The sequence below is a fragment of the Hemitrygon akajei genome, chromosome 9 (assembly GCF_048418815.1).
Source record: "Hemitrygon akajei chromosome 9, sHemAka1.3, whole genome shotgun sequence".
In the NCBI taxonomy this organism is placed as follows: domain Eukaryota; kingdom Metazoa; phylum Chordata; class Chondrichthyes; order Myliobatiformes; family Dasyatidae; genus Hemitrygon; species Hemitrygon akajei.
The window spans coordinates 142671775-142688702 of record NC_133132.1 but is presented as its reverse complement, the minus strand read 5'-3'; positions in this window follow the sequence as shown (position 1 = coordinate 142688702).

The window sequence follows — 16928 nt, the reverse complement described above, 5'->3', positions numbered from 1 at the left end:
TCTTGGTGTCATTTGCTGATCCAATTTACCACACCTGAATCAATTTCATCTGAATCACTAACATAAGTGATAAACAACGTCAAACTCAGCATCGATCCCTGCGGCATACCACTAGTCAGAGGACTCCACTAAGATAGAAAACCATCTACTACTACTCACTGGCTTCTCCTTCTAAGCCAATGTCAAATCCATTGGACTACTTCATCTAACCTTCTGGACTAGCCTCCTATGTGGGAATTTGTTAAAGGCCTTCATAAAGAACTCTTTAAACATGGCTAGCATTGATTTTTAGGTGTTAGCTTTAATTAGTCTAAATTGAACATAGTGCTGTGAGAAAAAGCTGAGTAGCAGAGATCCCAGATATAAGGGATTATATTGTTACACAGCATTTTACATCACTGAAGAAGGCCATTCAGCCTAATAAACAAGAATTAAGTTTATTATCACTGTTTATATGGTATGAAATTTGTTGTTTTGGGGGAGCAGTACAGTGCAAAGACATAAAATTACTATGAATTACAAAGTCAATAAATAGCCCCCAAAAACCCTGAAAATAATAAGTTAGTGTTCATGGCTGCAAGGTCTATTCAGAAATCTACCCCTATCAGAAGAGTTTAATAGCAATTATTTATGATCTGATTACGAAAATACATCTAGGTACATCTGATAAAATTAAGAATGAATGGGAAAGAGAACTTCAGGTATCTTTACCTATAGAGAAATGGGAGAAAATTCTCCAACCAGTTAACACTTCGTCAATGTGTGCTAGACACACTTTGATACAATTTAAGGTGGCTCATAGGGCCCATATGTCCAAGGTAACTTCCTTGACACATATGTTCTGGTTTTGCCCTCTTTTGGAAAAATATTGGAAAGATATGTTTGATATTATTTCAGCAGTTTTGCATATAGATTTACAACCTCATCCTATTACTGCAATTTTTGGATTACCAGTGATGGACTCTAGTCAATTATCCCCTTCAGCTTGCCGTTTGATTGCATTTGTTACATTAATAGCCAGAAAATCCATTTTATTTAAATGAAAAGATTCTAATCCCCTACTATATTTCAATGGTTTTCCTAAATTATAACATGTTTAAACTTGGAAAAAATTAGGAAGTGGCACGATCGACCCTTCGGTTAAATTTGAAGAAACTTGGAGGCCATTTATTCAACATTTTCATATGATGTAAGCTGACCTTTTCCAAATCCTTCTCAATAACTTTTAGTTTGTGTATAGAGGAGCAGAATTAATCACAAATAATGATTTTAAACTGATGAAACATGGCAGCCCAGCTTTTGTTTTGTTTTTATTTTGGTTTTTATTAGTTTAGGGGGACTTTTTTCCTCTTGTAAAAAAATTTTTTTTTTGAATCTTTTTCATGTTTGGTTACTAAGAGATTGGGAGGCTTAGATTACGTATGTTACTCGGAGTCTGTTTCTGTGTACGTTAACTGTTATGAATGTAATCCTAATCTTTTTGTATCATTATCATTGTTATGTTTATCTACTCAAAACTCAATAAAAAAGATTGAGAAAGGACTATTCAGAAATCTGATGGCAGAGGGGAAGAAACCATTTCTACCTATGCTCACATAAGTATACTTTATGTTTCTTTTCCCCTCTTGAACTTACCTATCTTCCATGTAAATCTGTGGTATTTAGATCAATTAGTCACCTCTCTATGAATAAAGGAATTTCTAAATTTCTAATTTGACTATGTGATAGTTATGGCCTCAACTCTCAGAATCCCAAATCCAACCTCTGTAAAAATATTTTCTCTACACCCAATTTCATGGAACCCTTTCATAAGTTTAAAATTCTTCATCAGACCACCTCTCTTTTCTAGAATTATACTACTGAATAGTTCAATTCTCATCTGTCAATCAACAACCAAAAATCTGGCCCTCATCACAGTGCTCTCTGTGGTATTATTATTATTTTAGAGGATCTGTTCTGTGAGCAACACAGAAGTGCCATTACAAACAAGGAACAACAGCACCTCTACATTCTTAGAAGTTTACGCAGATTTTGCACGTTACCTAAAACTTTGACAGATTTCTATACATGCACAATGCAGTGTCCTAATCTGGTTACATCACAGCCAGGTATGGAAACACAAATGCCCAGGAACAAACAAGTCTGCAGAAAGCTGTGGTATAGCCCAGTCTATCATAGGCAAAGCCCTCCCCACCATTGACAGACAGACAGACATACTTAATTGATCCCGAGGGATCATTGAGCACATTTACAAGATGGGCTGCCACGAGAAAGCAGCATCCATCATGAAGGAACCACCATCCAAGCTATGCCCTCTTCTGGTTACTACCATTGGGGTACAGGAGCCTTTAAGTTTCACATGACCAAGTTCAGGTGCAATTATTACACTATAACCACCAGTCTGCTAAACTGGTGTGGATAACTTCACTCAACTCAACCCTTAACTCATGCCACAACCTGCAGACTCAGTTTCAAGGATTCTATAACTCAAGTATTATTTATTTAGTTGCACAATTTGTCTCCTTTTGCACATTGGTTCTTTGTTAATCTTTACTTATGTTTTGTTTTTCATAAATTGTATTGTATTTCCTTCATTTTCCTGAAATGCCAGCAAAAAAAAGAATCTCGAGGTAGTATATGGTGACATATGTACTTTGATAATAGATTTATTTTGACTTTCAACTGCTTCTGAAATTTCTTTCTTGTAAATGATTTTATTTATTCAAGGAACAGGACTTGAATCCAAACTTAGGACAGGTGCAGAGCTACAGCGCGAAAAGTCAACTATCGTTTTGCATCCACAAACGTTGCTTGATCCTCCGAGTTCGTCAAGCAGATTATTTTTTGTCCCAGGTTGGAGAATCTGCATTTTCTTGCACCTCACCTCTGTACCAGCATAGCTGCTGAGTTGATAGGCTGCTCTGCAGCAGCATCTTGTGGCCAAGTGTGGACCTGCATTTAATACTCACTGGTATTGTTTAACTTTATGGTATCACTCTTGATTATCTTTGAAAGTTTGTTAAATTGACATCTACACACAAGAGATGCTACAGGTAAAGACTGACACCCACCTGTGCCCTGAAAATGTGCTGCAAGACTAGTAAGAAAAGTGAATGTGTTGTGTTACAGCCTAACCTGAAAGAATGGATAGATAGATAGATAGATAGATACTTTATTCATCCCCATGGGGAAATTCAACTTTTTTTTCCAATGTCCCATACACTTGTTGTAGCAAAACTAATAACATACAATACTTAACTCAGTAAAAAATATGATATGCATCTAAATCACTATCTCAAAAAGCATTAATAATAGCTTTTAAAAAGTTCTTAAGTCCTGGCGGTTGAATTGTAAAGCCTAATGGCATTGGGGAGTATTGACCTCTTCATCCTGTCTGAGGAGCATTGCATCGATAGTAACCTGTCGCTGAAACTGCTTCTCTGTCTCTGGATGGTGCTATGTAGAGGATGTTCAGATGTTCAGAGATAGATGAAAAGGATAGTCAGAAAGGACAGCACAAGCAGTAAAATTGGGAGGGACAGTTTCAGCTGGGGGAAGGGGAGATTACAAGAATATTCTGAGCATCTGAGCTGGAGGAACATCAAGAGGGAGCTGTGAGAGATTTTGTAGAAATTTTGTAAGTCATGACCTACACTGTAAATTCAGACAAGTGCAAGCTGTTGCATTTTGGTCAGTTAAATCAGGACATGTTAAATGGTTGGACCCAGAAGAGAACTGTAGAACAGAGAGACATAGGGTATAGATACATGGTTCCTGGAAACAGTGACTCAGGTGGACAGGGTGGTGAAGTTATTTGGTAGCATTGGAATACAGCAGTTAGGAACATCATGCTACAAATATCATAAAGTTGTTGATCAGACCATACTTGGGAGTATTGTGTGCAGTCCCAGTTGCACAGCCATAGGAAGGATGCATTAATGCATTATGCTGGAAAGGATGTAGAAAAGATTAACAAGGATGTTACCAGGACTGAAGTGCCAGAGTTATAAGGGATTGGTCTGCTTCTCCTGGAGAATAAGTCGTTGAAGGGTGACTTAACTGGGGTACATAAAATCATTAGGGCAGTAGATAATGCAGATGGTCACAGTCTTTTTTCCATGATAGGGGAATCTAAAACACAAATTTAAGGTAAGAAGGGAAACATTTAAGTGGGAGGGACAACACTGGGATGAGCTGCCAAAGGAAACTGTAAACACAGGTAAAATTACAATGGTTGAAAGACATTTAGACATACATATAGCAGTAGAGAACCTAGAACAATACAGCACAGTACAAGCCTTTCGGCCCACAATGTTGTGCCGACCCTTAAACCCTGCCTCCCATATAACTCTCCACCTTAAATTCCTCTATACCTGTCTAGTAGACTCTTAAATTTCACTAGTGTATCTGCCTCCACCACTGACTCAGGCAGTGCATTCCATGCACCAACCACTCTCTGAGTAAAAAGCCTTCCTCTAATATCCCCCTTGAACTTCCCTCCCCTTACCTTAAAGCCATGTCCTCTTGTATTGAGCAGTGGTGCCCTGGGGAAGAGGCACTGGCTGTCCACTCTATCTATTCCTCTTAATACCCTGTATACCTCTATCATGTTTCCTCTCATCCTCCTTCTCTCCAGAGAGTAAAGCCCTAGCTCCCTTAATCTCTGATCATAATCCATACTCTCTAAACCAGGCAGCATCCTGGTAAATCTCCTCTGTACCCTTTCCAATGCTTCCACATCCTTCCTACAGTGAGGCAACCAGAACTGGAAACAATACTCCAAGTGTGGCCTAACCAGAGTTTTACAGAGCTGCATCATTACCCCGGGACTCTTAAACTCTATCCCTCGACTTATGAAAGCTAACACTCCATAAGCTTTCTTAACTACCCTATCTACCTGTGAGGCAACTTGCAGGGATCTGTGGACATGTACCCCCAGATCCCTCTGCTCCTCCACACTCCCAAGTATCCTGCCATTTACTTTGTACTCTGCCTTGGAGTTTGTCCTTCCAAAGTGTACCACCTCACACTTCTCTGGGTTGAACACCATCTGCCACTTCTCAGCCCACTTTTGCATCCTATCAATGTCTCTCTGCAATCTTTGACAATCCTCAACACTATCCACACCACCACCAACCTTTGTGTCATCTGCAAACTTGCCAACCCACCCTTCTACCCCCACATCCAGGTTGTTAATAAAAATCATGAAAAGTAGAGGACCCAGAACCGATTCTTATGGGACACCATTAGTCACAACTCTCCAATCCGAATGTACTCCCTCCACCACGACCCTCTACTTTCTCCAGGCAAGCCAATTCTGAATCCACCTGGCCAAACTTCCCTGGATCCCATGCCTTCTGACTTTCTGAATAAGCCTACCGTGTGGTACCTTGTCAAATGCCTTACTAAAATCCATGTAGATCACATCCACTGCACTACCCTCATCTATACTGCTTCAACCTACTTCACAATCAATCTAACCCTTCATTCCTACATAGCTCATTGCCCTCCATTTTTCTTACAATGTGCCTATCTCAGAGTTTCTGAAATGTCTCTCTTATATCAGCCTCTACTACCACCCCGGCAGTTCATTCCAGGCACCTATCTCTTATTGTGTAAAAAACCTGCTTCCAAAATCTCCCCTAAATTTTTCTCCGCTCATTTAAATGGATGTCCTCGGATACTATTCCTGCCCTGGCTCTGGGAACATATTGTTGGCTGTCACTCTATCTATGTCTCTCATAATCTTAAATGGTGGTTGTCCATTGTGTCCAACGATGACAGGAAACCTGTGTGAGAGAGTTTTTAACGTGAAAAAGTCTTTGTGCAGGGGCAGTTCCACTCTCTTGACCTCAGAAGTCCAGGTCCAATGGAAAGAACAGTCGTCACAAACTGGGGTCTTCCTTGGATGCAGTGGAGGATAATGGCGCCTTCTGTGCCTTGTCATGCCCTTCGGTCTCCATGGAGTGTTGCAGTACTGCCTTCCTGACCATTGAATCACTGACTATAGATCTCATCTGTCCAGTCCACCGGAGCTGACTTTGCATCCTAGGACAGACATGTCCCTACCTCACCTGGGTATGAGGCCGCTGGATATGTTCACCTGGTTAGTCCACTTGTTGAAGTAGTGTGCTGGAGTGTAGCCGCTGTCGCATGCAAATGGCTACTTTGAGCTACAGGTGAGAGCTGAGTGTCCGGTGGGGACCAAAGGTAAGTGAGCTACCCTGCAACGGACATGACAACAGAGGTGCTGTCCCTCCCTGGGCACCCCTATACATAATTTTAGATATGCCTTTATCAAATCACCTGTCATCTTCGTTTGCTCCAAAGAGAATAGCCCTGGCTCGCTCAACATTTCTGCATAAGGCATGTTCTCTAATCCGGCCAGTATCCTGGTGAGTCTCCTCTGCATCCTCTCTAAAGCTTCTACATCTTTCCTATAATGAGGCAACCACAACAGGGCATAATACGCTGAGAGATCTAACCAGAATTTTGAAGATCTGCAAGATTACCTTGAAGCTTTTGAACTTAATCTCCTGACTAATGAAGGACAGCATATCATATACCTTCTTAACCACCCTATCAACTTGTGCAACAACCTTTGAGGAATCCAGGGACTTTATAGGCCTAAAGGGATAAGGGCCAAATGAACACATGTGGTATTATGGACATCTTGGAGAGCAATAATGAATTGAATGGAAAAAGTCCCCTGCTGTGTGACTCTATGGACGACAGATGCTGAAAGTTGCAAGTCCATCAGCTGATGCACAGAAATTGAGAACATAATGCACAAAATAATCCCAAGTTTGAATTTGGATTGGTTCTACGATATATCATCTTGCTAAACAAAAATGATCCATTTCTTTGGAGATTGCAGAGGTCAATAAAACACATTGATTGGTCATATCTATTAATGCTCACTGTACGCTTATATTTTAACATTCAGAACTATTATAATTAGGTAAGTGATTCTTGACAATATGCTCCAATGTACAACCGGTCCAATGTACAGATTGTTATTCTGAATAGTGTGGAAATTTCATGAGAGAAAAGTAGTGGTGTATGTTATGTATATTAAGTGTATGGTGACGTCAGCGGCGAGCGTGGGGTTTAAAAAGAGGCCCACTTTTAGGAGCGGGCAGCGGAGGGCGTGGGAGCAGAGTGCTGGGCTTTGGCTCAGCGGGCTTCGGCGCAAGGGGACTTCGGTGAGAGGAAATCAGTGAGCCTGAGTATGTGCTTGCTGAGGTAAAAAAGGTAAGGTCAGTAGGTACTTTTTTCATTTATTCTGACTAATCTGGGATCAGGTAATGGGGGAGACAGTTAGAGCAGTGGTGTGCTCCGTATGCAGTATGTGGGAGGTCAGGGTCAACACAGTTGTCCCTGATGACCACACCTGCAATAGGTGCATCCAGCTGCAGCTCCTATCAGACCGAGTTAGGGAATTGGAGCAGGAGCAGGAGCTGGATGAACTACGGATCATTCGGGAGGCAGAGATAGATAAGAGTTATTGGGAGGTAGTCACACCGAAAAGACAGGAGGTAGGCAAATGGGTGACAGTCAAGAGAGGCAGGGGGAGCAGACAGAGAGAGCAGAGCACCCCTGTGGCCGTTCCCATCAACAATAAGTATACCGTTTTGGATACTGCTGGTGGGGATGACCTACCAGGAACAAGTTGCAGTGGTCCTGTCTCTGGCACTGAAGTTGGACCCTTGACTAGGAAGGGGAGGAGGGAAGAGAAGAGAGCGGTAGTGATAGGAGATTCTATAGTCAGGGGGGCGGATAGGAGATTTTGTGGGGAAGATCGGGAGTCTCAGATGGTATGTTGCTTCCCTGGTGCCGGGGTCCGAGACATCTCAGATCGGGTGCAGGTTATTCTTGAGAGGGAGGGCAATAACCCAGATGTTGTGGTCCATGTAGGGACCAACGACGTGGGTAGGATGAGTGAGGGGGTCCTGCGTAGTGAGTTCAGGGAGTTAGGTGCAAAGCTGAAGGGCAGGACCTCCAGGGTAACAATCTCAGGATTGCTACCTGTGCAACGTGCGAGTGAGGCAAGGAACAGAAGGATTATACAGATTAATACGTGGCTGAGAGGATGGTGCAGGAGGGAGGGCTTTAGGTTTTTAGATAATTGAGCTTTGTTCCAGGGAAGGTGGGATCTATTCCAACGGGACGGTTTACACCTGAACTTGGAGCAGTACTAACATTCTTGCAGGAAAATTTGCTAGTGCTTCTTGGGGGGGTTTAAACTAAATTTGCAGGGGACAGGGATCCAGAATGTGAGAGGGGATAGCGAGATGAAGAATAAAGGACAGGTGGGGACTACACGGTTCAGGAATATTAAGTGTGTAGTAGAGAAAGGTGAGGAGGAACAAGTGATAAGGAGGACACATGTACAGAGGGATGGTCTGACAGAACATGGAGTTAAATATGCAGAAAGAATAAGTAAATTTAGGAAGGACAACAAAATTCAAGGGGCGTATAGCCCAATGGGAGTTCGGGGAGCTGGGTTAAGCACAATAGGCAGCGATTTAAACAGAGAGAGGAGAAATGGGCTAAAAATTCTATATCTGAATGCATGAAGTGTCAGAAATAAGACGGATGAGCTTGAAGCTCAGGTGCGACTGGGTAACTATGATGTTATTGGGATAACGGAGACATGGCTGCAGGGAGATCAGACCTGGGAAATGAATGTACAAGGGTATACGTGCTATCGTAGGGACAGAAATGTGGTCAGAGGGGGTGGGGTGGCCCTGTTGGTGAGGAATGAGATTCAGTCCTTTGCAAGGGGGGACATAGGATAAGGAGAAGTAGAGTCTGTGTGGATAGAACTGAGGAACAGTAAGGGCAAAAAGACCCTAACGGGTGTTGTCTACAGGCCACCAAACAGTAGCATGGATATTGGATGCAAGTTGAATAGGGAGTTAACATTGGCATGTGGCAAAGGTAATGTCGCAGTAGTTATGGGGGATTTCAACATGCAGGTGAACTGGGAGAATCAGGTTGGTGCTGGACCCCAGGATAGGGAGTTTGTAGAGTGCCTACGGGATGCATTCTTGGAACAGCTTGTACGAGAGCTGACCAGGGACAAGGCTATTCTGGATTTAGTCTTGTGTAATGAACAGGATTTGATAAGCGATCTTGAAGTAAAGGAGCCATTAGGAGGTAGTGACCATAATATGATAAGTTTTTATCTGCAATTTGAGAAGGATAAGGGCAGATTGGAGGTGTCAGTGTTGCAGTTGAACAAAGGAGACTATGGAGCCATGAGGGAGGAATTGGCCAAAGTTAACTGGACGGATATCCTAGCAGAAAAGACAGTGTTACAGCAATGGCAGGTATTCTTGGGAATAATGCACAAGGTGCAAAATCAGTTCATCCCCTGGAGAAGGAAGGATTCAAAGGTGGGAAAGGGGCCACAGTGGTTGACAAAGGAAGTCAGAGATTGCATAGCATTAAAAAAAAAAGGAAGTATGACAGAGCTAAGGTGAGTGGGAGGACAGATGATTGGGAAATTTTTAAGGAACAACAGAACTTAACTAAAAAGGCAATACGGGGAGAAAAAATGAGGTACGAACACAAGCTAGCCAGGAATATAAAGGAGGATAGCAAAAACATTTTTTTAGGTATGTGAAGAGAAAGAAGATAGTTAAGAACAATGTTGGGCCCTTGAAGAATGAATTGTGTGAAATTGTTATGGGAAACAGAGAAATGGCAGAAGAATTTAATAAGTACTTTAGATCTGTCTTCACTAGGGAAGACACAAGCAATCTCCCAGGTGTATGGATGGGCCAAGGACATAGGGTAACAGAGGAAATGAAACAGATTGACATTAGGAAGGAAATGGTGATGAGTAGACTGATAGGACTGAAGGCTGACAAATCCCCAGGTCCAGATGGTCTGCATCCTAGGGTACTAAAGGAGGTGGCTCTGGAAATTGCGGATGCATTGGTAATCATTTTCCAATGTTCCTTAGATTCAGGATCAGTTCCTGAAGATTGGAGAATGTTATCCCACTTTTTAAGAAAGGAGGGAGGAAGAAAACAGAGAACTATCGTCCTGTCAGCCTAACATCAGTAGTGGGGAAGATGCTAGAGTCCATTATTTATTTTTATTTTTTTTTAGTTTTTCAAAACATTTTACAAATTAAAACCCCAATTCTCAATGAGGAGCATTAATACAGTGCAAAATTAAGCATACAATAACAATATGCTACAAAGGAAGAGAATTTAACAAAAAAGCACCAAAGTTAAAGACAAGTAAGCTTAGTGTCCTCCCCAAGCCCCAGAACACAAGAAAAAAAACAACAACTCCAGACCGACCACAACACAATACAGAGAGTATAAGTCAGGACAGTCAAACTCCCAGACTGTGAATACACTTAGCAACAGAGGATAATAATGCCTACTACCAGAAAAAAAAAGGGAGCTGAAAGCAAGGGACCGAAAAGAAGAAGAAAAAAAGAAAAAAAAACCCTAGTCAAGAGGAAGGTTATGAAAGTACTCGATAAAAGGTCCCCAGACCTTACGGAACTTTAGATCCGAATTAAGAACTGAATAATGAATTTTTTCGAGGTCCAAGCAGGCCATAATGTCGTTAAGCCATTGCGCATGAGTGGGCGGGGCAACATCTCTCCATCTAAGGAGGATGAAGCGTCTCGCCAGGAGAGAGGCAAAGGATAGTATTTGGCATTTGGTCGGACCCAGACATAAATCTGTCTCGCCCCAAAAACCGAACAGAGCAATTAAGGGGTTTGGTTCTAGGTGCTGATTCAGAATACCCGATAATGTAGTGAAGACATCTTTCCAGAATTTCTCCAAGCTAGGACAGAACCAGTACATATGGATGAGACAGGCCACGCCCCTCTTGCATTTATCACAGAGCGGACTAATGCCAGGGTAGAATCGAGATAGTTTAGATTTAGACATATGGGCTCTATGAACAATCTTAAACTGTAAAAGGCAATGGCGAGCACAAAGGGAGGTTGAGTTAACCGATTTGAGAACTGAGTCCCAGCTCTCCTCGGATAAGGAGATATTTAAATCCTGCTCCCAGGCCATTTTAATTTTATCCACAGGGGCCCGTCGTAAGGCTGCTAGTTTATCTCGGATAATTGATATTAAACCTTTACCTAGTGGATTAATGGAAAGAAATAGGTCCATAGCATTTTTCGCAGGCATTTCAGGAAAGTTAGGAATTAAAGGAGCAGTAAAGTGTCGGATTTGGAGATATCTGAAAAAGTGAGCGTTAGGCAGGTTGAACTTAACAGAGAGCTGCTGAAAAGAAGCGAAGCGATTATCAATGAAGAGATCTTCAAAATGTCTAATGCCCTTCCTGTACCAAACATGGAATGCTGAATCGTACGTAATAGGTAAAAAAAGGTGATTATGTGCGACAGGGCTAGAAACGGAAAACCCCTGGAAACCATAGCATTTCCTGAACTGAGCCCATATACGCAAAGTGTGTCTAACAAGAGGATTAGCTATTGATCTGGGCAGACTGCTAGGGAGTGCAGAGCCAAGAAGTGCAGATATAGATAATTCTTTAGTGGAGCTCAACTCCATTGCCACCCAGTTAGGGCACTTGGGTTGACCATGGAAGAAAGACCAGAAGGCAGCACAGCGTATATTAGCTGCCCAGTAATATAAGCGAAAGTTAGGTAAAGCCATGCCACCCTCTTTTTTAGATTTTTGGAGGTGGATTTTATTAATTCCAGAGCGCTTATTCTGCCACAGATATGACAAAATAATAGAGTCTAAGGAATCAAAAAAAGATTTAGGAATAAAAATTGGGATAGATTGAAATAAGTATAAAAATTTGGGGAGAACATACATTTTAACAACATTAATACGACCTACCAAAGACATAGATAGAGGTGACCATTGTACCAGACTCTGTTTTATAGCATATGAAAGATTGACAAAGTTTTCACGAAAGAGATCTTTAAACTTCCTTGTGACTGTAATTCCAAGATAAGTAAATTGATTATGGACTACTTTAAAAGGGAGATCACGAAATATTAGTTCTTGTGCTTCTTTATTAATTGGGAAAAGTTGACTCTTATGTAAATTGAGTTTATAGCCAGAGATCTGGCTAAACTGGTCAAGAAGTGAAAACATTAGAGGTAAGGATGTAGACGGATTTGAGAGAAAGAGTAATAAGTCATCAGCATAGAGAGAAACTTTATGCTCAACACCCCCTCTCCAAATCCCGGTCAATTCAGGACAATTTCGAAATGCTATCGCCAGAGGTTCTATAGCCAAATCAAAGAGAAAGGGACTTAAGGGGCATCCCTGACGGGTGCCACGTTTGAGATTAAATACTTGGGATTTCTGAAAATTAGTTAGAACAGAAGCAGTAGGACACAGGTACAGCAATTGGATCCAAGAGATGAAACTTTGGCCGAGGTCAAATTTTTCGAAGACTGCAAAAAGGTAGTTCCACTCTATACGATCAAATGCTTTCTCCGCATCAAGGGAGATAACACATTCAGGAGTCCCAGTTGGAGCTGAGTATAAAATATTAAATAGACGCCGAATGTTAAAAAAAGGGAGACGGTTTTTAATAAAGCCTGTTTGGTCATCAGAGATAATGGAGGGAATAACGGTTTCTAATCTATGAGCCAACACTTTAGCTAAGATCTTTACATCAACATTGAGCAGAGAGATCGGCCTGTACGAGGAACACTCTGTTGGGTCTTTGCCCTTTTTTAAAAGAAGAATAATAGATGCCTCATTGAAAGAGGGTGGCAATTTGCCGTAATTAAATGAGTCAGATAATACTGAAAGTAACTGAGGAGAAAGAAGTGAAGAGAATGATTTATAAAATTCTACAGGGAACCCATCAGGTCCAAGAGATTTCCCTGAGGACAGTGCAGAAATTGCAAAAGATATTTCTTCTGGTGATATAGGCGCATTGAGTTAGGCTTTGAAATCAGATGAAAGTGAGGGGATATTCAGATTCTGTAAAAATTGATCCACAGAGATATTGTCATTCAGAGATTCAGAGGAATAAAGCCGAGAGTAAAAATTTTTAAATGCGTCATTAATTTCTAAATGATCCGATGTAAAGTCTCCGTTCTCCTTCCGGATCTTTGTAATATGTTGTTTGGCTTTGGAACGCCTCAGCTGATTGGCTAGGAATTTACCAGACTTATCCCCATGAATGTAAAAGCGACTCTTGCTTTCGAGAAGTTGGCGTTCGACAGGTTGAGTGGACAGAAGGTTAAATTTAGTTTGGAGTTCAACGTGCTTCTTGTATAATTCAGGGTTCTTAGTTTGGGCATATATTTGATCCAGATCTTTAATCTGGTTAATGAGGTCTGCTCGATCTGCACGGGATCTTCTGTTTAGATTTGCTGTGTAAGAGATTATTTGACCCCTCAGATATGCTTTCATGGCATCCCAGACAATCTGGGATGGCACTTCAGGTGATGTATTAGTGTTAAAATAAAAGGTTATCTGATCCTTAATAAATTTTACGAAATCATCATCCGATAATAAAGTTGAATCAAACCGCCAGTGTTTATTCCTCTGAGGGAGACCAGGAAAGTTCAGAGAGAGGGTAATTGGGGCATGGTCAGAAATCAGTATACTCTGATAGTCACAAGAGTGGGCAAATGGGATAAGTTGGTTATCGAGTAAGAAATAGTCAATTCTAGTGAAGATGTGAGAAAAAAGAATAATCTCTCTCCATAGGATGGAGGAAACGCCATATATCAGAGATACCAAAATTAGAGAGAAACGATTGAATAGCTAAGGCAGATTTAGTAGGTGATCTGGTAACAGAGGACGATCGGTCCAGCTTAGGATCCAACCAACAGTTGAAGTCACCACCCAGTATAAGAGAGTATGAGTTTAAGTCTGGTAGTGAGGAAAAAAACCGTTCAAAAAAGTTAACATCATCAAAGTTGGGGGCATACAGGTTTGCTAGTGCAACATTAGTGTTATATAGTTTACCAGAAACAATAATAAAACAGCCATTTGTATCAGATATTTTATTATGGAGTTCAAAAGGAATATTTGAGTTAATAAGAATGGAGACTCCCCTAGCTTTAGCGGCAAAGGATGAATGAAAATGCTGACCCGACCACTTTGACAGAAGCCGGGAGTTATCAAAACAACGAATATGAGTTTCTTGAAGGAAAACAATGTCAGCTTTGAGTTGTTTGATATGTGAGAATACCTTCCTCCTTTTAACAGGGTGGTTCAATCCCTTTACATTCCAGCTCACGAATTTAAGTGCACTAGCCATTATGAGTCCATTATTAAAGATGAAATAGTGGCATATCTAGATAGGAGTGATAGGATTGAGCCGAGCCAGCATGGATTTACCAAGGGCAAATCATGCTTGACTAATCTATTGGAGTTTTTCGAGGATGTAACCAGGAAGTTAGACAAGGGAGATCCAGTGGATGTAGTGTACCTTGATTTTCAGAAGGCATTTGATAAGGTCCCACATAGGAGATTGGTGGGTAAAATCAGAGCTCATGGCATTGGGGGGAAGATATTGACATGGATAGAAAACTGGTTGGCAGATAGAAAGCAAAGGGTAACGGTGAATGGGTGTTTCTCGGAATGGCAGGTGGTAACTAGTGGGGTGCCACATGGCTCGGTATTGGGACTACAGCTGTTTACGATTTACATCAACGATTTAGATGAAGGCGTTGAGAATAACATCAGCAAGTTTGCTGACGATACTAAACTGGGTGGCAATGTGACATGTGATGAGGATGTTAGGAGAATTCAGGGTGACTTGGATAGGCTGGGTGAGTGGGCAGATACTTGGCAGATTACGTTTAGTGTGAATAAGTGTGAGGTTATCCACTTTGGGAGTAAGAACAGGAAGGCAGATTATTATCTGAACGGTGTAGAGTTAGGTAAAGGAGAAATACAAAGAGATCTAGGAATCCTTGTTCATCAGTCACTGAAGGTGAATGAGCAAGTGCAGCAGGCAGTGAAGAAGGCTAATGGAATGTTGGCCTTTATTACAAAGAGAATTGAGTACAAAAGCAATGAAATCCTTTTGCATTTGTACAGGGCCCTGGTGAGACCACACCTGGAGTATTGTGTACAGTTTTGGTCTCCAGGGTTAAGGAAGGACATCCTGGCTGTAGAGGAAGTGCAGCGTAGATTCACAAGGTTAATTCCTGGGATGTCCGGACTGTCTTACGCAGAGAGATTAGAGAGACTGGGCTTGTACACGCTGGAATTAAGGAGATTGAGAGGGGATCTGATTGCAACATATAAGATTATTAAGGGATTGGACAAGATAGAGGCAGGAAATACGTTCCAGATGCTGGGAGAGTCCAGTACCAGAGGGCATGGTTTGAGAATAAGGGGTAGGTCATTTAGGACAGAGTTAAGGAAAAACTTCTTCTCCCAGAGAGTTGTGGGGGTCTGGAATGCACTGCCTTGGAAGGCAGTGGAGGCCAATTCTCTGGATGCTTTCAAGGAGGAGCTAGATAGGTATCTTATGGATAGGGGAATCAAGGGATATGGGGACAAGGCAGAAACCGGGTATTGATAGTAGATGATCAGCTATGATCTCAGAATGGCGGTGCAGCCTCGAAGGGCCAAATGGTCTACTTCTGCACCTATTGTCTATTGTGTATATGGTATATATTAAAGATATCATTAAGAAAGATTTTTTTTCAAGTGTGTATAAGGGTTTGTCAAAACTTAAAACACATTCGACTTCATACATTAAAACAAAATGGGAGAAGGAAGGTGGGATAATTATATATGAGGAAGAATGGACAATAATATGGAGGTATCAATGGAAGTGTACCAGTTCACAGAAATGGAGGGAGTTTGGATGGAAAAACTTGATATTTTATCGCACCCTCTCAGAAATCCCATTATGATAGTAACCTCCCTGTTTGCTGGAGAAATTGTGGAAATCAAAATGCAAACTATTATCATATTTTCCGGGAATGCCCCATTATCAAAGACTATTGGAGTGGGATACACAATACCCTACAAGACATCTTGAAATGTGAAATATGCTTAGAAAGTAAGACCATATATTTTGGGTATATACCTTAAGAATGGTTGAAAAGAGATAAGTATTTCATGAATATACTACTGGTGGCTGGTAAAAGGACTCTTACTAGGAAATGGTTATCACAGGAGAGTCCAATCTTAAACGCATGGATGGAAATTACAATGGACATTTACAAAATGGAGAATATAACAGCATCCGTTAATCATAAGTTGGAACAACTTGATTCATACTGGGAAAAATGGTTTAACTACATAACACCTCTTAGGCCTGATTTTATTCTCTCAAATCAATGAATATATTGTAAAAAAAAAGATAATTCCCTACTGGTACATAGTTTTCTCCTTTCGCTTGTTCTTTCCTCTCTTTTCTATAAATGCATACCTCAGATAAATATTACATGGAGATTTGGGATATATGACTATATGATATATATGTACAATATCTGAAATACATCTTACCAAAGTGTTTGTTTAATGATGAACTTCAATAAAAAATAAATTACAAAAAATTCGATATTTTTAAGAACAAATGCATTACTGAATTAGCCACATTCGTTTGTTGAATTTAACGCACACCTCTTCATTCTACCTTGCCTGCGCTGGTCATCGTACCTCTCAATACTACTTCTATTTCCCAGCACTTGGTCCACTCACTGCCTTCAACGTTTTGGTACTTAAAGCGCTCATCCCAATGCTTGTGAAGAACACTTAACCCAACCACCCCCTTCGGCACTGCGTTCCAGATGGGAAAAAAAAAACAAATCCCCTTTAATCTCCTGCCCCTTTCCTTAAATCTATACCATCTTGATTATAGACACCTCTATAGATTTCTCACCATCTACTCCATCCTAACTTTGTATAGCTCAACCAGGCTCCTCCTCAACTTTTTCTACTTTGAAGGAAATCAGACCCCATCAGTGTTTTACT